The sequence below is a fragment of the Pleurodeles waltl genome, chromosome 3_1 (genome assembly GCF_031143425.1).
Source record: "Pleurodeles waltl isolate 20211129_DDA chromosome 3_1, aPleWal1.hap1.20221129, whole genome shotgun sequence".
Classification (NCBI taxonomy): domain Eukaryota; kingdom Metazoa; phylum Chordata; class Amphibia; order Caudata; family Salamandridae; genus Pleurodeles; species Pleurodeles waltl.
The window spans coordinates 384,167,650-384,189,953 of record NC_090440.1 but is presented as its reverse complement, the minus strand read 5'-3'; the positions used below and the strand labels follow the sequence as shown (position 1 = coordinate 384,189,953).

General features: G+C 46.0%; 1 protein-coding gene across 4 annotated transcripts in view; it reads right to left on the bottom strand.

The window, feature by feature from the left end:
- EFL1 (elongation factor like GTPase 1) overlaps positions 1-22,304 on the bottom strand; it is a 770,553-nt gene that overhangs the window by 643,677 nt on the left and 104,572 nt on the right. The gene's annotated exons all lie outside the window — the stretch shown is intronic.

Here is a 22,304-nt window from a genome sequence, read left to right as displayed (position 1 = left end):
TGATTTCTAATACAATTCAAAAATGTTTTTGCATTAAGTTTTTTTTTTTTTCTATTTTGTTTCTCTCCTATTGCCATTTGATTAACCTTCTGACCATTTTCAGGGTCTTAGTATGTATATTTATCTGTGCATATTGGGTGTATGTTTCATTGGACCACTGTGTTGCATATATCATGGTTCACCTGTTAGGCATGAGGCTCAACTGATCCAGGTAAACCAGGGTTTTGATAACTTGAGTGAGTCTAGTGGACAACAGTTTGACCAGAACTTTAACTTCCACATTCTGGAGAGATATTGGTCTTTATGAACTATAGTGGTCCGGAGGTTTATGGACCATTACTATTGTAACTTGGCATTGTTCAAGGGGGAGCAATCCTAAGGCTTTTGCCTTTTTCCACTTGCTTTGTGGTGGGCCAACAGGCCCTTGTACAGTTCAATGGGGAATCCGTTTGGCCCCATAGCCTTCCCTGATTCAAGGAAGCGAATTGCCTGGTCAATCTCACTGGGTGAGAAATCACTATCTATCATTTGTCTGTGATCCGGCAAGACCACAGGGGTTTTTATGTCTTTGAGGAAATCATGAATATCGTGCAGTTCTTTAGTACCTGTTGCCATGTGTAGCGCTGAGTAGTAAGTAGCAAATTCTTCTGATATATCTTCTGCGGTAGTCCTGGTCTCCCTCTTATCTGCCTCCTAGAGAAGTACTATATAGGGGTTTTGCCGCTTAATGTATGGGATGACTATGCCTCTTTATAGCTTGTGTCCTAGGCCATTAACGTTCCAGAATATTACTGTAAGTTAGTGGGGTATAGCCACAGCTGTCTGTGTTTCCTGCATTGTGGTGTACTGCTGTCCCAAAATGTGTGAATCATACGTCTCAAGCATCTGCTAAATACCCTGAATATGTCTGCTTTGTTCAAATTAAAACTTTCCCCAAGAACGTTTCCCCACGACCCTGCCACCCTGCTTTGTGGGCTTAGAACTGTCCACCACCGCCCAACTTGTATAACATCTGTCACCCCTATGCAATGTCCATGAACCTGATAGTGTAACTGTTAACTGGTGTAGAGCTTTGTCAGTCAGCCCAGGCTCCTGCACACCTTGCCCCCATCTAGGACGCAGTAAGGGTGTGGAATTTAATAAAATATCTACTTGTCCATGGGACAGGTTGCTTCTTAAATTTACTTGTCCTGTAAAAAAAATCTACTTGTCCTTTTGGTGCCATGTGGTGCGGCGACAAAATATGACAGCAATGTCTTTATGTAAGAGCTCTGATAATAGCCTCTCTGATTATGCGAGGCCTACTACTGTAGTAGGGCTTGAATACTTGCAATTTCAATCCCTAATATAGCAATTTCCTTATTTTGCCACCTTTCGGCAGATCTACATACTAGGGGTGGAGAAAACAGTAAGCAACAGTTCCATGAATGGAATTCATTTGAGTCTGCAAACCTACTAACGTGCATGCTTTAAGGATTTTCACCAGCTCCTCTTAACTTTTCCCATAATGAGAAAGGTTGGAAATCTACTCTTGACATTGGCAGAAGTAGAAGTTCTTCCAGGTTTGGGGGAAAAAAGTGGTTGGTGGTAAAGTAAACTTGTAAACGCTCAATAGATTTTCACATGAGCAAACCTAAACACGCATATTTGCTCGTGCTAAAATACAGTTCACAAATATTTTCCTGGCTGACTTCTTCAAGTTTTTGTGAATTCATGAAAGCCACAAAATCAAAGACATATACCATGGGTGCACTTTTGTGACTTTCTTTAAGAATTGGGTCCCTAATTGGGTTAGGTGTTAACAAAGACATTTTGTTTTTATTAAACTTCTATTTCTCTATCTATCAGCAGGCTTTACTGTGATTGATCGAATTCTGCTCTTCCACAAAGAGCGTATTGGCACACAAAGTAGTTTTGTTCAGTGTCAGGAACTACTGTGGCAATCAGTGGCGTAAAAAAACTGGAGGGGGCCCCCCTACAATGAACATGGAGGCCCGCCCCCCCTCCACCCTGACTAACCAGGGCAGGTGCTGTGCTGAGTGGCCCCCTAGAGGGGGACTGCGGGGCCTTTGTTACACCACTGGTGCTTTTTTAGACCAATTTTGTTTTGACAGTGTTTGTTACAATGGTGAGGGCCTAGCAGCTACCACAACAATAAAGTGTTACAAAAGCCATGTCAAAACAAGACACGCATTGACAAAACCAAAAGACTAACAAAAAATGTCAGATCAGTTGACTGTGCCAGTGCTTGTTTATTTTCATGCTTCTCATAATCTTGTTTAACATGGTTACATTGATTTTCCATTAGGAATATATTTTGGAAATACTAGCATGCATCAACTCATTTTACTGAATAATGCTTCAAAAAAATAGCACCTAAAATTTATCGTAGTGACTTGTTTTTTTTTCCTACTTGCACATTTTCTGAACATTTTATTTTTAAAGCAAATAATCATCACTCTTGCTTACAAGCTTTAGCAAACATTTGCATCAAATCAGAGAGCATTCTCGGTGCATTATACTTAGCCTCGTATAGTTAAACTTTTCAAACCTGTACACTTGTTTTTTTTTTTTTTTTTAATTTTTTTTTTACTGGAACCAGTCAGTAGTGCAGTGTGACCTTAAAACATTTATTTACAGCTCTCACCCTAATAATGAAGGCTATTCATTAATGAACCATAAATACAAGCTTGAACAGCATTAATTTATGGACACACATTACCTCAACTGCGGACAATTCCCTTCCCTGTAAACTGGCAGCTAAAGGGTTTGTGCTGCAGGGGGTTGGACCTACATGTCCCAAGGACAAAATAAATATGAAAACTTGTTGCCCTTGACCCCAAACAATATGTCCCGGGAGTCGAGCGATAGGAAATCCACATCTCTGCGCATGTACTTTTAGGCCCCTGTTCAGGACAAACCAACTCACTCCACTCCCGATAGTCTACAGGACAAATACATATTTCTGGACTCTCAGAGGTCCCTTACGCCACACTGTTATCAGGTTCATGTTGCAGTCAATCTCAACGTTGCTCTTCTCCGTCCCTCTTTGCATGGGTTGGTGGGCGCCAACCCTCCAACCACTCTAACGTCTCTTCAGGAGTAATAAAATGTCAGGTTTTACCTTCTGTGATAAAACGTAGTTTGACAGGAAGGGCATCATATATTTTAGGACCCTGGTGTGGAGTTCCTTTTTCACTTCTATGAACCTCTGCCTTTGTTGCTGCACCTTGAGGGTGAATGTCGGGTGGAGGCTGAAGGCTGTATTTTCATATTTTAGGGTCGATTTTTGACGGGCTGCCTGGAGGATGACATCCCGGTCCCTATTGTTGAAGATGTGACCTATAAGTTTCCTTGGGGTTGCTTCCTGCCTGGGAGGCAGTCCGGGTGTTCTATGGGCTCCTTCAACAGAGAAGAATTTGGAAAGGCCCGAGGCTGTAAGATGTTGAGTATGAGGTGTTCTACAAAGAGGTCGACACCAGGGCTCTCGGCCTTTTCAGGGACCCCCACCAGGTGCATATTATTCCTTTGTGATCGGCCTTCCAGTTGTTCTAGCTTGGTGTGCATTTGAGTGTTGTATTTCATCAGGCGATCCACTCGCTGGTAGAGTGTAGTGATGGAGTCCGTGATTTATGTTACCACTTCGGCCCTTACTCTGTTATTGATCTTGTTGACATCAGCTCAGAACAGAGGTATTTCCACGACAAATGCGTCCATTTTTGGTTTCAGCATATTTTGGATCCCCTGAATCAGCCGCCATTATTTCTGTGAGGGTGGATTGCGGTACTATTTGTGGCTTCCAAGGATGAGTCTTTGGGTGGTGCCTCTAGGTCATGCAGGGAGGCCGCAGCGACAACCTATTTGTCCAATCTCTTGGTGGGGTTTGCCTCCCCTTCTGCTCACCATGGTGGGAGATGCCAGAGTTGTGGGACTCCGTTAAGTCTAGCAGAATGGATACTAATCCCAGCCGTCTCCCAGAGGGGAAATGGAGGAGGTAAGGAGGAACATTGTGAAGTGCCCTCCATACCCGCTGTGGCCTGTCGGTATTGCACAGCCTGCTCGGCCCACTGTGACACCGCAATTCTATGTCATCCCCAGGGCCAGGCTGGGGTCTACCTGTAGTAGTCCCTGAGTCACCATTTCTCCAGTAGGAGAATGATGGTGGAGGGGTCATAAGAAAGGGATGCTGCTCCCCTAACTACAGTGCCCCATTCACGTGCATTACTGAGCAAGTGCGTGCTGCAGCCATGCCCCAAATGGGAATTCCTATGGATGGGGCCTGTCAATGCTGCTCCCAGTTATGCCACCCTCTCCCCGCCTGGCTCACGGCATATATCCTCATTTCCACTTGATGCATAGTTAAGGCTGCACTGGGCCCTGCTGCTGCGGGACACACACCAACAGCGTGCTGGTAGACTAGTCCACCACGTGTGTCTCTGGGCTTTGCTGGATCTCTGTGTGGCCCAGGCCGTGGATTAAGTTTTGAGTCTGCACCGTCAGGAACAGCTTTGCCTCTCACCTGCTGCATCCCGTTGATCTCCCCCCTCCCCCCCCAACTTGTTATGGTTTCTGGGGGTTAGGGAAGTTTGATGGAAGATAGCCGTGCAGACTGTCACTACGTTATACATGCTTCCTGGGCTCGGAGTCTCGCTGGGAGAGTGAGATCCTCCAGGCTGGCCCGCGGGTGAAATCTGGCCCCAACCACATGCATTAGAGGCCGATTCCCGTTAGGATGTGGCTCTAATTGTAGTCTGGCACAGGCCCCAGGCTGGATTGTGCTGGGCTGTGCAAATTGAAGCAGGATTTTATGGGCGATTGTGCCTGGGCTGCGGAGCTCGCAGCAGCCGTCATGTTTGGCTGCATGCCATGCCCCTTTCTTCTGATCGGATGTTTTTCATTTTGGTCTCAAATTATTAAAAGTTACTCATTGTTCTAAATTGGTGTGGGGACTTTTTCTTCTGGTGTGTTATCACGTTACTACTGTTTAAGTAAGCTGAATAAATCCATTACACATCGCCTCTGAGTTAAGCCTGACTGCTTTTGTGCTAAGCAAGGAGAGGCTTAAGTACATTTTAATTTAGTGACTTTTTGGGGTTCATCCTGACAAGGATTTTAACTGTTGCTTGAGATGGGCTAACACCCCTCAACCAACAACCGAATTTCCCACACCCTTGGAGTCCACTTCTTTGTCGTGGGTATAAGAGGGAACAGGTCCAGCCCTTACAGTTCTCCTCACAGCAGGTGCAGTCCTTCTGTCTGCCACATTTAAGCCTGGCACTAGCCTGTGGGTGGGGTGACTGTAGGAATGTACCATCTTGCCTGGCATGTTACCCCCATTTTTCACTGTATATATGTTGTTTTAGTTGTATGTGTCACTGGGACCCTGGTAACCCAGGGCCCCAGTGCTCATAAGTGTGCCTGAATGTGTTAACTGTGTAGTGACTAACTGTCTCACTGAGGCTCTGCTAATCAGAACCTCAGTGGTTATGCTCTCTCATTTCTTTCCAAATTGTCACTAACAGGCTAGTGACCATTTTTACCAATTTACATTGGCTTACTGGAACACCCTTATAATTCCCTAGTATATGGTACTGAGGTACCCAGGGTATTGGGGTTCCAGGAGATCCCTATGGGCTGCAGCATTTCTTTTGCCACCCATAGGGAGCTCTGACAATTCTTACACAGGCCTGCCACTGCAGCCTGAGTGAAATAACGTCCACGTTATTTCACAGCCATTTTACACTGCACTTAAGTAACTTATAAGTCACCTATATGTCTAACCTTTACCTGGTAAAGGTTAGGTGCAAAGTTACTTAGTGTGAGGGCACCCTGGCACTAGCCAAGGTGCCCCCACATTGTTCAGAGCCAATTCCCTGAACTTTGTGAGTGCGGGGACACCATTACACGCGTGCACTACATATAGGTTACTACCTATATGTAGCTTCACCATGGTAACTCCGAATATGGCCATGTAACATGTCTATGATCATGGAATTGCCCCCTCTATGCCATCCTGGCATTATTGGTACAATTCCATGATCCCAGTGGTCTGTAGCACAGACCCTGGTACTGCCAAACTGCCCTTCCTGGGGTTTCACTGCAGCTGCTGCTGCTGCCAACCCCTCAGACAGGCATCTGCCCTCCTGGGGTCCAGCCAGGCCTGGCCCAGGATGGCAGAACAAAGAACTTCCTCTGAGAGAGGGTGTGACACCCTCTCCCTTTGGAAAATGGTGTGAAGGCAGGGGAGGAGTAGCCTCCCCCCGCCTCTGGAAATGCTTTCTTGGGCACAGATGTGCCCAATTCTGCATAAGCCAGTCTACACCGGTTCAGGGACCCCTTAGCCCCTGCTCTGGCGCGAAACTGGACAAAGGAAAGGGGAGTGACCACTCCCCTGACCTGCACCTCCCCTGGGAGGTGTCCAGAGCTCCTCCAGTGTGCTCCAGACCTCTGCCATCTTGGAAACAGAGGTGCTGCTGGCACACTGGACTGCTCTGAGTGGCCAGTGCCACCAGGTGACGTCAGAGACTCCTGCTGATAGGCTCCTTCAGGTGTTAGTAGCCTATCCTCTCTCCTAGGTAGCCAAACCCTCTTTTCTGGCTATTTAGGGTCTCTGTCTCTGGGGAAACTTTAGATAACGAATGCATGAGCTCAGCCGAGTTCCTCTGCATCTCTCTCTTCACCTTCTGATAAGGAATCGACCGCTGACCGCGCTGGAAGCCTGCAAACCTGCAACATAGTAGCAAAGACGACTACTGCAACTCTGTAACGCTGATCCTGCCGCCTTCTCGACTGTTTTCCTGCTTGTGCATGCTGTGGGGGTAGCCTGCCTCCTCTCTGCACCAGAAGCTCCGAAGAAATCTCCCGTGGGTCGACGGAATCTTCCCCCTGCAACCGCAGGCACCAAAAAGCTGCATTACCGGTCCCTTGGGTCTCCTCTCAGCACGACGAGCGAGGTCCCTCGAATCCAGCGACTCTGTCCAAGTGACCCCCACAGTCCAGTGACTCTTCAGCCCAAGTTTGGTGGAGGTAGGTCCTTGCCTCACCTCGCTGGGCTGCATTGCTGGGAACCGCGACTTTGCAGATACTCCGGCCCCTGTGCACTTCCGGCGGAAATCCTTTGTGCACAGCCAAGCCTGGGTCCACGGCACTCTAACCTGCATTGCACGACTTTCTAAGTTGGTCTCCGGCGACGTGGGACTCCTTTGTGCAAGTTCGGCGAGCACCGTTTCACGCATCCTCGTAGTGCCTGTTTCTGGCACTTCTCCGGGTGCTACCTGCTTCAGTGAGGACTCTTTGTCTTGCTCGACGTCCCCTCTCTCTTCAGGTCCAATTTGCGACCTCCTGGTCCCTCCTGGGCCCCAGCAGCGTCCAAAAACGCTAACCGCACGATTTGCAGCTAGCAAGGCTTGTTAGCGTCCTTTCGGCGGGAAAACACTTCTGCACGACTCTCCAAGGCGAGAGGGATCCGTCCACCAAAGGGGAAGTCTCTAGCCCTTTTCGTTCCTGCAGAAACCTCAGCTTCTTCTGTCCAGTCGAAGCTTCTTTGCACCCGCAGCTGGCATTTCCTGGGCATCTGCCCATCTCCGACTTGCTTGTGACTTTTGGACTTGGTCCCCTTGTTCCACAGGTACCCTAGATTGGAAATCCACAGTTGTTGCATTGCTGGTTTGTGTCTTTCCTGCATTATTCCTCTAACACGACTATTTTGTCCTTAGGGGAATTTTAGTGCACTTTGCACTCACTTTTCAGGGTCTTGGGGAGGGTTATTTTTCTAACTCTCACTATTTTCTAATAGTCCCAGCGACCCTCTACAAGGTCACATAGGTTTGGGGTCCATTCGTGGTTCGCATTCCACTTTTGGAGTATATGGTTTGTGTTGCCCCTATCCCTATGTTTCCCCATTGCATCCTATTGTAACTATACATTGTTTGCACTGTTTTCTAAGACTATACTGCATATTTTTGCTATTGTGTATATATATCTTGTGTATATTTCCTATCCTCTCACTGAGGGTACACTCTAAGATACTTTGGCATATTGTCATAAAAATAAAGTACCTTTATTTTTAGTATAACTGTGTATTGTGTTTTCTTATGATATTGTGCATATGACACTAAGTGGTACTGTAGTAGCTTCACACGTCTCCTAGTTCAGCCTAAGCTGCTCTGCTAAGCTACCATTATCTATCAGCCTAAGCTGCTAGACACCCTATACACTAATAAGGGATAACTGGGCCTGGTGCAAGGTGCAAGTACCCCTTGGTACTCACTACAAGCCAGTCCAGCCTCCTACATTGGTTGTGCAGTGGTGGGATAAGTGCTTGAGACTACTTACCACTCTTGTCATTGTACTTTTCATAAGAGAAAAATATACAAAACAAGGTCAGTGTATATACACATAGCCAAAAAGTTTTGCATTTCCTCTTTTCACTCTTTTCTAAGTGCTGAAAAGTACTTCTAAACTTTCAAAAAGTTCTTAAAAGTTTAAAAAGTTTTTCTGTCTTTCCAAAAAGTTCTGAAAACTTTTTTTCTCTTTTTCTATCACTTTAACTCTCTCTAAAAAATGTCTGGCACAGGCCAAGGTGTTGATCTGTCCAAACTTGCATATGACAACCTTAGCTGGAAAAGAGCAAGGAGTCTCTGTATAGAGAGAGGTTTGAGTGTAGGGAAGAATCCTGCCTTGGAACTGTTACTTAACATGCTTAGAGAACAGGATAAGGCCATAGGTGCCCCATCTGTTGAAAAAGTACCTAATAGTTCCCAATCTGATTCAGGGACTCCCCCCGGAAAAGATTCAGGGAAGAAACTTCCTAGCCTGCCCATTACTAGACAATCTAGCATAGATGGTAATGATGATGAGCCACACCAAATAAATAGTGTTGTCTCACATCATAGCAAAAGCATTTATTCTCACCATACTGGTAGTAATGTTTCTGTAAACCAAGCTGTTAAGTTGGCTTCTGTAAGGGACAGGTCTCCTTCTGTTCATTCCCATCATAGCTCTGTTTCTAGAAATGTCCCTCCCACCAACCCTGATGACAGAATGTTAGAGACGGAACTCAATAAGTTGAGGGTGGAACAAACCAGACTGAAGCTTAAAAAGCAACAGCTGGATTTGGATAGACAGTCTTTTGAATTAGAGAAGGAAAGACAGAAGTTGGGTTTAGATACCCATGGTGGCAGCAGCAGTATTCCCCATAGTCATCCTGCAAAAGAGCATGATTCCAGGAATCTGCACAAGATAGTTCCCCCTTATAAGGAGGGGGATGACATTAACAAGTGGTTTGCTGCACTTGAGAGGGCCTGTGTTGTACAGGTTGTCCCTCAAAGGCAGTGGGCTGCTATCCTATGGCTATCATTTAGTGGAAAAGGTAGGGATAGGCTCCTTACTGTGAAAGAAAATGATGCTAATAAATTCCAAGTTCTTAAGAATGCACTCCTGGATGGTTATGGCTTAACCACTGAACAGTACAGGATAAAGTTCAGAGAGACCAAAAAGGAGTCTTCACAAGACTGGGTTGATTTCATTGACCAGGCAGTGAAGGCCTTGGAGGGGTGGTTACATGGCAGTAAAGTTACTGATTATGACAGCCTGTATAACTTGATCCTGAGAGAGCATATTCTTAATAATTGTGTGTCTGATTTGTTGCACCAGTACTTGGTGGACTCTGATCTGACCTCTCCCCAAGAATTGGGAAAGAAGGCAGACAAATGGGTCAGAACAAGAGTGAACAGAAAAGTTCATACAGGCAGTGACAAAGATGGCAACAAAAAGAAGGATGGTAAGTCTTCTGACAAGGGTGGGGACAAATCTAAAAATGAGTCTTCATCAGGCCCACAAAAACACTCTGGTGGGGGTGGTGGGTCCAAATCCTCCTTTAATCAGAACAAGGAAAAGAAACCATGGTGCTATTTATGTAAAATAAAAGGCCATTGGACAACAGATCCCAGTTGTCCAAAGAAAGGCACCACAGCTCCTACCACTACAACCCCTACTGCTACACCTAGTGTCCCTACTAATAGCAGTGGTGGTGGGAGCAAACCTACTAATAGCCAATCCAAGGGAGTAGCTGGGCTCACTTTTGGTAATTTAGTTGGGGTTAGTCTGATTAGGGAGACCACAGAGGCTACTTTAGTCTCTGAAGGGGCTATTGATTTAGCCACTTTGGTTGTTTCCCCTCATAACTTGGAGAAGTACAAGCAACTAACCCTAATAAATGGTGTTGAGGTCCAGGCCTACAGGGACACAGGTGCCAGTGTCACAATGGTGATTGAGAAACTGGTGCACCCTGAACAACACATACTTGGACACCAGTACCAAGTAACCGATGCTCACAACATAACACAAAGCCACCCCATGGCTGTTGTAAATCTCAACTGGGGGGGGTAACTGGTCCAAAGAAAGTTGTGGTAGCTTCAGATTTACCTGTAGACTGTCTATTAGGGAATGATTTGGAGACATCAGCTTGGTCAGATGTGGAATTGGAGGCCCATGCAGCAATGCTGGGCATCCCAGGGCATATTTTTGCTTTGACAAGGGCTCAGGCCAAAAAGCAAAAAGGACAGGGAAGCTTGGATCCTGGAACAATGGACCAAGTGCTCCCTAAAGCTAGGGCTAGTAGAAGCAAACCACTTCCTACTATCCCTCCCTCTACAGTGGATTCTACTTCTGAGGAAGAAGAATTCCCTCCCTGTGCAGAACCTATACCAGAGGAGCTGGAAGCAGACACTGCTGAGCTTTTGGGTGAAGGGGGGCCTGCCAGAGAGGAGCTGAGTGTGGCACAGCAAACCTGTCCCACATTAGAGGGTCTCAGACAGCAAGCTGTCAAACAGGCTAATGGGGATGTCAGTGACTCTCACAGAGTTTACTGGGAGGACAACCTCTTGTACACTGAGCATAGGGATCCTAAACCTGGAGCTGCCAGGAGATTAGTGATTCCTCAGGAGTACAGAAAGTTCCTCCTAACACTGGCACATGACATTCCCCTAGCTGGGCACCTAGGTCAAATGAAAACTTGGGACAGATTGGTTCCACTGTTTCATTGGCCTAGGATGTCTGAGGACACAAAAGAATTTTGTAAGTCCTGTGAAACCTGTCAAGCCAGTGGCAAGACAGGTGGCACCCCAAAGGCACCCCTTATCCCACTGCCTGTGGTTGGGGTTCCCTTTGAAAGGGTAGGGGTTGACATAGTTGGCCCCCTTGACCCTCCTACTGCTTCAGGCAATAGGTTTATCTTGGTGGTAGTGGACCATGCCACAAGATATCCTGAAGCTATTCCTTTAAGGACCACTACAGCTCCTGCAGTGGCAAAGGCCCTCCTGGGAATATTTTCCAGGGTGGGCTTCCCAAAGGAAGTAGTATCAGACAGAGGAAGCAATTTCATGTCTGCATACTTAAAGGCCATGTGGAAGGAGTGTGGTGTAACGTACAAGTTCACAACACCCTATCATCCACAAACAAATGGACTGGTGGAGAGATTTAATCAAACTCTCAAAGGCATGATTATGGGTCTCCCTGAAAAACTCCGCAGGAGATGGGATATCCTTCTACCATGCCTCCTTTTTGCCTACAGGGAGGTACCCCAAAAAGGAGTGGGCTTCAGCCCCTTTGAACTTCTTTTTGGACACCCTGTTAGGGGTCCACTCACACTTGTAAAGGAGGGTTGGGAACAACCTTTAAAAGCTCCTAAGCAGGATATTGTGGATTATGTACTTGGCCTCAGATCAAGGATGGCTGAGTACATGAAAAAGGCCAGTAAAAACCTTCAGGCCAGCCAAGAGCTCCAGAAGCAATGGCATGATCAGAAGGCTGTTTTGGTTCAGTACCAACCAGGGCAGAAAGTGTGGGTCTTGGAGCCTGTGGCCCCAAGAGCACTCCAAGATAAATGGAGTGGACCCCACACAATTGTTGAAAAGAAGGGTGAAGTCACCTACTTGGTTGACTTAGGCACTGCCAGGAGTCCCCTTAGGGTGCTCCATGTCAACCGCCTGAAACCCTACTATGACAGGGCTGATCTCACCCTGCTCATGGCAACTGATGAGGGACAGGAAGAAGACAGTGATCCTCTACCTGATCTCTTCTCTTCCACAGAACAAGATGCTCTTGTGGAAGGGGTAGTTTTGGCAGATTGTCTTACTGCTGAGCAGAAAGACCATTGCATAAATCTCCTAGGACAATTTTCAGAACTCTTCTCTACTGTGCCAGGCACCACTTCTTGGTGTGAGCACACTATAGATACTGGAGACAGTTTACCTGTCAAAAGTAAGATCTATAGGCAGCCTGACCATGTCAGGGACTGCATAAAGCAAGAAGTTCAGAAAATGTTGGAACTAGGATTGGTTGAGCACTCTGACAGTCCATGGGCGTCCCCTGTGGTACTGGTACCAAAACCCAATTCTAAAGATGGAAAGAAGGAAATGAGGTTTTGTGTAGACTATAGAGGTCTCAACTTGGTAACCAAAACTGATGCTCACCCTATACCCAGGGCAGATGAGCTTATAGATACACTGGCATCTGCCAAGTATCAAAGCACTTTTGATTTGACTGCAGGGTATTGGCAGATCAAATTATCAGAAGATGCTAAATCTAAGACTGCATTTTCTACCATTGGAGGACATTACCAGTTTACTGTAATGCCTTTTGGTTTGAAAAATGCACCTGCCACTTTTCAGAGGTTGGTGAACACAGTCCTGCAAGGGCTGGAAGCTTTCAGTGCAGCATATTTGGACGATATAGCTGTCTTTAGCTCCAGCTGGGATGATCACCTGGTCCACCTATGGAAAGTTTTGGAGGCCCTGCAAAAGGCAGGCCTCACTATCAAGGCTTCAAAGTGCCAGATAGGGCAGGGTAAGGTGGTTTATCTGGGACACCTTGTTGGTGGGGAACAGATTGCACCACTTCAGGGGAAAATCCAAACTATCATTGATTGGGTTCCCCCTACCACTCAGACTCAGGTGAGAGCCTTCCTAGGCCTCACTGGGTATTACAGGAGGTTCATTAAGAACTATGGCTCCATTGCAGCCCCTCTTAATGACCTCACATCCAAGAAAATGCCTAAAAAGGTATTATGGACAGCAAGCTGTCAGAAAGCTTTTGAGGAGCTGAAGCAGGCCATGTGCTCTGCACCTGTCCTGAAAAGCCCTTGTTACTCTAAAAAATTCTATGTCCAAACTGATGCATCTGAATTGGGAGTAGGGGCAGTCCTATCACAACTTAATTCTGAGGGCCAGGATCAACCTGTTGCTTTTATTAGTAGGAGGTTGACCCCTAGAGAAAAGCGTTGGTCTGCCATTGAGAAGGAGGCCTTTGCTGTGGTCTGGGCTCTGAAGAAGTTGAGGCCATACCTGTTTGGCACTCACTTCGTTGTTCAGACAGACCACAAACCTCTACTTTGGCTAAAACAAATGAAAGGTGAAAATCCTAAATTGTTGAGGTGGTCCATATCCCTACAGGGAATGGACTATACAGTGGAACATAGACCTGGGAGTAGCCACTCCAATGCAGATGGACTCTCCAGATATTTCCACTTAGACAATGAAGACTCATCAGGTCATGGCTAGTCTTATTGTCCTTCATTTGGGGGGGGGGGGGTTGTGTAGGAAAGTACCATCTTGCCTGGCATGTTACCCCCATTTTTCACTGTATATATGTTGTTTTAGTTGTATGTGTCACTGGGACCCTGGTAACCCAGGGCCCCAGTGCTCATAAGTGTGCCTGAATGTGTTACCTGTGTAGTGACTAACTGTCTCACTGAGGCTCTGCTAATCAGAACCTCAGTGGTTATGCTCTCTCATTTCTTTCCAAATTGTCACTAACAGGCTAGTGACCATTTTTACCAATTTACATTGGCTTACTGGAACACCCTTATAATTCCCTAGTATATGGTACTGAGGTACCCAGGGTATTGGGGTTCCAGGAGATCCCTATGGGCTGCAGCATTTCTTTTGCCACCCATAGGGAGCTCTGACAATTCTTACACAGGCCTGCCACTGCAGCCTGAGTGAAATAACGTCGACGTTATTTCACAGCCATTTTACACTGCACTTAAGTAACTTATAAGTCACCTATATGTCTAACCTTTACCTGGTAAAGGTTAGGTGCAAAGTTACTTAGTGTGAGGGCACCCTGGCACTAGCCAAGGTGCCCCCACATTGTTCAGAGCCAATTCCCTGAACTTTGTGAGTGCGGGGACACCATTACACGCGTGCACTACATATAGGTTACTACCTATATGTAGCTTCACCATGGTAACTCCGAATATGGCCATGTAACATGTCTATGATCATGGAATTGCCCCCTCTATGCCATCCTGGCATTATTGGTACAATTCCATGATCCCAGTGGTCTGTAGCACAGACCCTGGTACTGCCAAACTGCCCTTCCTGGGGTTTCACTGCAGCTGCTGCTGCTGCCAACCCCTCAGACAGGCATCTGCCCTCCTGGGGTCCAGCCAGGCCTGGCCCAGGATGGCAGAACAAAGAACTTCCTCTGAGAGAGGGTGTGACACCCTCTCCCTTTGGAAAATGGTGTGAAGGCAGGGGAGGAGTAGCCTCCCCCGCCTCTGGAAATGCTTTCTTGGGCACAGATGTGCCCAATTCTGCATAAGCCAGTCTACACCGGTTCAGGGACCCCTTAGCCCCTGCTCTGGCGCGAAACTGGACAAAGGAAAGGGGAGTGACCACTCCCCTGACCTGCACCTCCCCTGGGAGGTGTCCAGAGCTCCTCCAGTGTGCTCCAGACCTCTGCCATCTTGGAAACAGAGGTGCTGCTGGCACACTGGACTGCTCTGAGTGGCCAGTGCCACCAGGTGACGTCAGAGACTCCTGCTGATAGGCTCCTTCAGGTGTTAGTAGCCTATCCTCTCTCCTAGGTAGCCAAACCCTCTTTTCTGGCTATTTAGGGTCTCTGTCTCTGGGGAAACTTTAGATAACGAATGCATGAGCTCAGCCAAGTTCCTCTGCATCTCTCTCTTCACCTTCTGATAAGGAATCGACCGCTGACCGCGCTGGAAGCCTGCAAACCTGCAACATAGTAGCAAAGACGACTACTGCAACTCTGTAACGCTAATCCTGCCGCCTTCTCGACTGTTTTCCTGCTTGTGCATGCTGTGGGGGTAGCCTGCCTCCTCTCTGCACCAGAAGCTCCGAAGAAATCTCCCGTGGGTCGACGGAATCTTCCCCCTGCAACCGCAGGCACCAAAAAGCTGCATTACCGGTCCCTTGGGTCTCCTCTCAGCACGACGAGCGAGGTCCCTCGAATCCAGCGACTCTGTCCAAGTGACCCCCACAGTCCAGTGACTCTTCAGCCCAAGTTTGGTGGAGGTAGGTCCTTGCCTCACCTCGCTGGGCTGCATTGCTGGGAACCGCGACTTTGCAGATACTCCGGCCCCTGTGCACTTCCGGCGGAAATCCTTTGTGCACAGCCAAGCCTGGGTCCACGGCACTCTAACCTGCATTGCACGACTTTCTAAGTTGGTCTCCGGCGACGTGGGACTCCTTTGTGCAAGTTCGGAGAGCACCGTTTCACGCATCCTCGTAGTGCCTGTTTCTGGCACTTCTCCGGGTGCTACCTGCTTCAGTGAGGGCTCTTTGTCTTGCTCGACGTCCCCTCTCTCTTCAGGTCCAATTTGCGACCTCCTGGTCCCTCCTGGGCCCCAGCAGCGTCCAAAAACGCTAACCGCACGATTTGCAGCTAGCAAGGCTTGTTAGCGTCCTTTCGGCGGGAAAACACTTCTGCACGACTCTCCAAGGCGAGAGGGATCCGTCCACCAAAGGGGAAGTCTCTAGCCCTTTTCGTTCCTGCAGAAACCTCAGCTTCTTCTGTCCAGTCGAAGCTTCTTTGCACCCGCAGCTGGCATTTCCTGGGCATCTGCCCATCTCCGACTTGCTTGTGACTTTTGGACTTGGTCCCCTTGTTCCACAGGTACCCTAGATTGGAAATCCACAGTTGTTGCATTGCTGGTTTGTGTCTTTCCTGCATTATTCCTCTAACACGACTATTTTGTCCTTAGGGGAATTTTAGTGCACTTTGCACTCACTTTTCAGGGTCTTGGGGAGGGTTATTTTTCTAACTCTCACTATTTTCTAATAGTCCCAGCGACCCTCTACAAGGTCACATAGGTTTGGGGTCCATTCGTGGTTCGCATTCCACTTTTGGAGTATATGGTTTGTGTTGCCCCTATCCCTATGTTTCCCCATTGCATCCTATTGTAACTATACATTGTTTGCACTGTTTTCTAAGACTATACTGCATATTTTTGCTATTGTGTATATATATCTTGTGTATATTTCCTATCCTCTCACTGAGGGTACACTCTAAGATACTTTGGCATATTGTCATAAAAATAAAGTACCTTTATTTTTAGTATAACTGTGTATTGTGTTTCCTTATGATATTGTGCATATGACACTAAGTGGTACTGTAGTAGCTTCACACGTCTCCTAGTTCAGCCTAAGCTGCTCTGCTAAGCTACCATTATCTATCAGCCTAAGCTGCTAGACACCCTATACACTAATAAGGGATAACTGGGCCTGGTGCAAGGTGCAAGTACCCCTTGGTACTCACTACAAGCCAGTCCAGCCTCCTACAGTGACCCCTGGGCCCTCCCTCACCAACAGGGAAAAGTTTCTCAGGGGTAACCCTAACACCTTTTGCAGTGGTGCCTGTGTGCCCTACTGCAGACAATCCCACAGTGTCCCTCTCTATCTGAAAATAGGATGGCAGAACCTTTCCTCCCTTGTGCATAGCTCCTGAGCCCACCTTAGAGGTGCGGCCAGGGAAATGAGTAAACCCTCTCCTGTGATCACTCAAATTGGTTACAGAGACAGCTACTCTCTCAATGGGATGACTGGCTAGGAGGACAATAGAGGGGCAGGCCCAGGTATAAGCTAAACCTGCCTGTACCGGTGTAGAACCCTTTGAAGATAATTAAGTTCCTAGGCCCTGCCCAGATGGTCATCCCGTCAGAGGAAGAGGATACCTGTTCACACACAGGCCTTTTGTCTCAGCTCTGAGAGCCACTTCAGACCTAATGAAGGAGACATTCAGCTCCTGGGTAACAGCTGGAAGTTTATGCAAACAGGCTTCTAGAGGTTCAAGACAAGCTAAAAGAAAGTTTTTTAATTTATTTTCACTGAAGACCAGTCATACCTAATGTCACTTAGCTTCTACAACACCCCGATCCCTCCCAATCACTCCTACCACAATACACTTAGTCAGTCCCCACAATAAGCCTCCAACCCTTCCCCAATCTCACCCTCAAACTGTTCCCTGGTGATCCCCTTGCATACTCCTCCTTTCCTTTACTACTGTACAACTATGCCCACAGACAATACTCCCATGCATCACCTCTTGTTTATCCAGACACCCTGCACCTCCCAACTCCAATGACACTCAACACACTATCACTTTTCCCACATTTTCCAGTCTGTGGCTCTGCTGCTACAGCCAACACCCCTTCAATAAACCCATCCCCAATTGCAAACGCTGACACAGGCTCTCACAATGGATTACTGTTCTCCAATAGTCTGAAACTCTTAAATACTTTCAATGACAACCACATTCCAATGCGCAAGCGTAAGACAAACATCATAGTAGGTCCAACTGTATAGACCAGATTCCCCTTCTACACGCACTAGATCCCTTCAACTCTAGATTTTCCAGCTAGATGGTACTATGACCTATCAAATTTCTATGTTCTCTACAGTTTCAGACTCTGTAGCCCCTCATCTAATGTCTGATCATTCCTAGTGCTCAAGACCCGGGAGCAATCCCTTACCTCATACAAAGCAACTCCAACTCTATCCCTCTCAGGATGATAGTGACAACTTAGTTGCACGATATGACACCTCCTCCCACTTCATCAAATTAGCCTCCACAGTGCCGACTCATGTAGTTAACTCTAATTAAAACAGAATACACACAATCTCATAGATTAGGACCAAATGGCAGACCCAGGCAAAATAGACAATGGCCACCTGGAACATTAGTCCTATTCTCAATTAATGGCTTGACACTATTTACACCAAAACAGTCACTTTAGTGTTACACTGTAATAACTGTAGATCGACAGTGAAGCACAAGATGGAAGTTGCTGACAATTTCACACTACATCCTTGAACTACTAGACCTGGTTTAACAATAAATCCCACAACATAATGATCTTCTGTCCCTTCCTTACTACTTCACTAACAGATGTGACTGTGAAGATTAGACTGTGAGAGGCATTGTAATAATTTTGAGGAACTCCTCACAGTGCTAAGAGACATCCAATTGCTTTTTTTCATCTTTTCAACACCTGACTCTGGAACTAAATGTACAGCACACATTCCCCTTTCAGATTAAATGCCATCTATCACACCCAGGGAGACAATGCAGCTTTTATTGAGGAATAGATGTCTTGTCATCAACCCATCAATTCCAGGAGACTTTGATCTAAATTGGGGCACCACATATGATTCAATTGTCAATTACTTTGCCTTGTTCCTTTGTGGTAAATGTCTGATTCAGCACAACCAGACATCAACAAGATGAAAGGATCCATACTAGACTTAATAAAATCCAAAGGAGACCGGCTCTCAGTAAAACAGCCTATACTGGTAGACTAGTCTGGCCATTCTCTTGTCCCTTACTCTCTGCTGCTCACACGTTCTATGACCCTGGGCCAACCGAAAAAGAAGATAACTTAGTTTCCCAACACCACAAATAAGGTTAGTGTAAGAAATTAGATTATTATTATTTGGGATGAGTGATTACTCACCTCAAGGAATAAACCGATCCCTTGTCAGGGTGAATCCTGAAAGTCACTAAATCAATTTGAGCTCAACCCGTGGCAGCTACGGCATAGACCAGACACGGTAACTGCAAAGAATGTATGCAGTACTAAAACGGTAATAAAGTCAAAACGCAAATTAATAAGAAACTCAAATCGAATTAGAAGAATAGAGTAAAAAGGTAATAAACAAAATGACACTAAAATTACAAAAATCCAGTAAGTGGGACTAGAGATATGAATTTTAAAGTTTTAAATAAGCATAACTGCAAGAAGCATAAAGTACTCAAGATAGTCAATGGTGGTGGAGAATCAGAACCTAGGTGCATTTTGTTGCTGACCTCAATGAAGTAGGGGCGGATACATTCACTAGATTTGCACTGGCCTTAGATTTTACCTTCAAGACTTCAGTCCTTTAACTTCCAATCTACCACAGGAGTACACAAATTAAGCCCCCCGGTACCTCAGGAGAGGCACTTAAAAACTCCTAGGGATTCAGGCAGAGGCCAAATAGCAGGATCCAGTCAATGCCCAGTGCCACTGGTCAGCTGAGTACCTGCAGGAAAAGGTCCAATGTAGTTTATTTTACCCCTGTAGCTTTTACAGGAGGTCAGCATTATGACCCTTGGAGTCCACTTCTTTGTCCCATTATTTCCTGGCACAAGCTAGTGGGTGGAAATGACTCCTGAGTACGCAAAAATCAATGTGGTAAATGTTCCCGGGCCAACGTAACCCACTTTGGCCATTTTCAAGATGGCAAAATTCTTCGTCCACACTAAACATGGGCTCTGAGAGCTGTGGTTGTGCGTGGGGAGTGTAATATGGTAATCCTAGTGCCCTCCCACATCTAACACTAAGATCCATTTTGGAGCAGTCAATGGCAACCACATAAGCCAAGAGATAGACATCTGGTATTACAAAAGCAGTGTTTTCCAGCAACCAAACAGTGAATACACAAGAATTATACTGGTACACTGTTTCCTTGCCTTTCACGTGTGCCTCTAGTGTTATTTGTTAAACGAAGCAAGAGGCGTCATGTAGGATTTGACACTGTAATATCAAAAAGGATGCTCACAACCCTGCCCTGCACATTGTTAGGTTCAGAGGAGTCGTCTCTGCCCATTGAGATCAGCCTTTTGTTTGCTCCAGGGAAGTACTTCATACGTTTTTCAAACTTATTGAAATGCCAATTATCGGCAGACAGAAAGTGAGAGAGAAATGCAAATTTACCCTCCAGCAATTTCAGGCATGGAAAAAGTAACTTTTTAAAAGTTCCCACAGAATTGGATTTTGATACCTATTAAACATAATTGTTTAAGTATTTTTCTTCCAAGTCCCATTTCTGAGATAGGCCTGCCAGAGGGAAAATAGTTTTTGGGTGCTAGTCAGTGTAAGAGCATGTTAACATTAAATTTCTACAAGTCCTATGTTTAAATATCAAGCACCCTGCCTTGTTGGGTCCAAGGCCTACAAAGGGATGATTTGACATTTAAAAGGGAGGTTTTAGTCTGTTGAAAGACTTTATTTTGGCAGATTGGATTGCAGTTTTTACACTGTTACAATCAGGCTACACTGTCACTCTAATGGATGGTACAAGAGGTGCTGCAGCTCACTAGTGACATTTAACTTACAGGCCCTGGACATAGTTTGTACCATAAACTAGGGACTTATATGTAAGTTAAATATACCAATCAAAAACATGACAATTTGTCTATGTTTAAATAAGGAACAAAGAAGCGTACTACTGGTAAAGTTCTTTCTAAATGCTCTAAAACATCAAGCAAAAGACTAAAGATCTGGGGTGACCATAAAAAAGCCAGATGTCCTACACAGGCCACCATCAGCCAAGAGCTAAGGTAGACTAGTCAATCCCTTCCCTTAATGATCTGCCCAGCTTAGGTGATAGAACGGTGATAATTTGCTACTTCTGCACTTGCTGGCTATATGCCCCTATGAACCTACCTGTAACCCTATGTCAACATCTTCCCTAGCTACTAACCCTGTTAATGGGGAGCAACTCTCCCCACCTATGGGATGATTAACCCAGCTTTTTGGTGATGGAATTTGCAATCAAGCCTGTTGCTGGTTGAGGGCCTTTCGATATAACCAATCTCCATCTATCATAATTGCTCCTTTTTGTTCAGCTGAGCTTGTCATTAAGTAGAGTTTCACAGGGATCTTCAATGAGCCCAGTGTTAGTCTACATTTACAAAACTCACCTTTCAGCTCTGGTGAGGTCTTATGCTTCAGGGTAATGCCCTAAGCAGCTGATATTCAAATAGAGAGATAATAGAAAAGGTTTTCTATTAGGTGGTCAGTCTTCAAGATAACCCACTGCCTGGTGGCCCTGAGAGCTGGGCATCACCCTTTGGCATATTTCTGTTACTATAATACATCTTTTGCCACTCATATTATTCAGATAATGACTCCTGCTTTGCACTTGTCAAAATGCTAAGGAAAGTGGTGACTCAATTGCTACATTCTGCATGTAAGACTATCATACAATCTCTATTTCAAATCTAAATTAGGGTCATTCTCGATTTGGGTCTTCCAGAATACCCTGCCATCCACCTTCAAGTGACTCAAAACTGCTCCCTTATCCAGTCTGTGGTCTCTTACCTCGAATAACTACAGTGGCTCCCTATACATGTTTAAAGCATTGTGTACAGAGTACGGAGCCTTTTACAATTCAGGACACATCTATTTCAGATGGAGAACCGTCCCATACCACCCTAATCAGCCTCATAGATCAGCCGACTTGATGAAATTGCCAGGGATAAAAAGAACTAGGATGGATGGCTGATCTCTATCTTTTCTACCTGTTAAATAGTGGAACACCTTGCCCACCATCCAGTCAATTATTTAAACCTCTTCAGAAACTTAAAACTTGTTTTTTTTTCATCTGCCATAATGTGTCTTAACAATGATGTCCTTTATACCAAAGAACTAGGATGCCTTTTGGGGTAGCAGTGAGCTTTATTAATGCTCTAACATACCATAACCAATCTTTAGCAGAAATGCCTTCTTTTACACATTTAATGTAGGTCCCAGGTGGAGAAGTGTGGCTCAATGGTTAGAGCGGCAGACCCTGAAGCAGAGATCTTGCTCAAGACCAGGGTTCAAGTCCCGCTTCGGCAGGTCTTGGGCTCAATTCCCCTTGACCAGATAATTCTCGCCTCGGTGCCTAATCTAATTCATGGGTCCCACTCTGCAACTCTGGGCAATAGCTTGCTTAATCTCCACAACGGCCCCAACAGCGCTTGGATGCCTGGCTTCACCCTGGGGGTTCTCAGGAGTGGGCGCCTCACAGGGAAAAGCCAGGAGGGGTTCCATAGCGGTATGAGTACAGCGCCTTGAGACCCTAACGGGTGAGTAGTGCGCTATACAAGTGCTAATTTACATTTTACATTTACTGCTTGTTTGCCTTGAACGGTGGAGGAAGTTGTTCTCTTTTTTACATGATCCTAATGTGTATCCTTTTTTGCATTATGTTACTTCTCTGATGCAATCCGAGAAATCCACAATTTGAAATGAG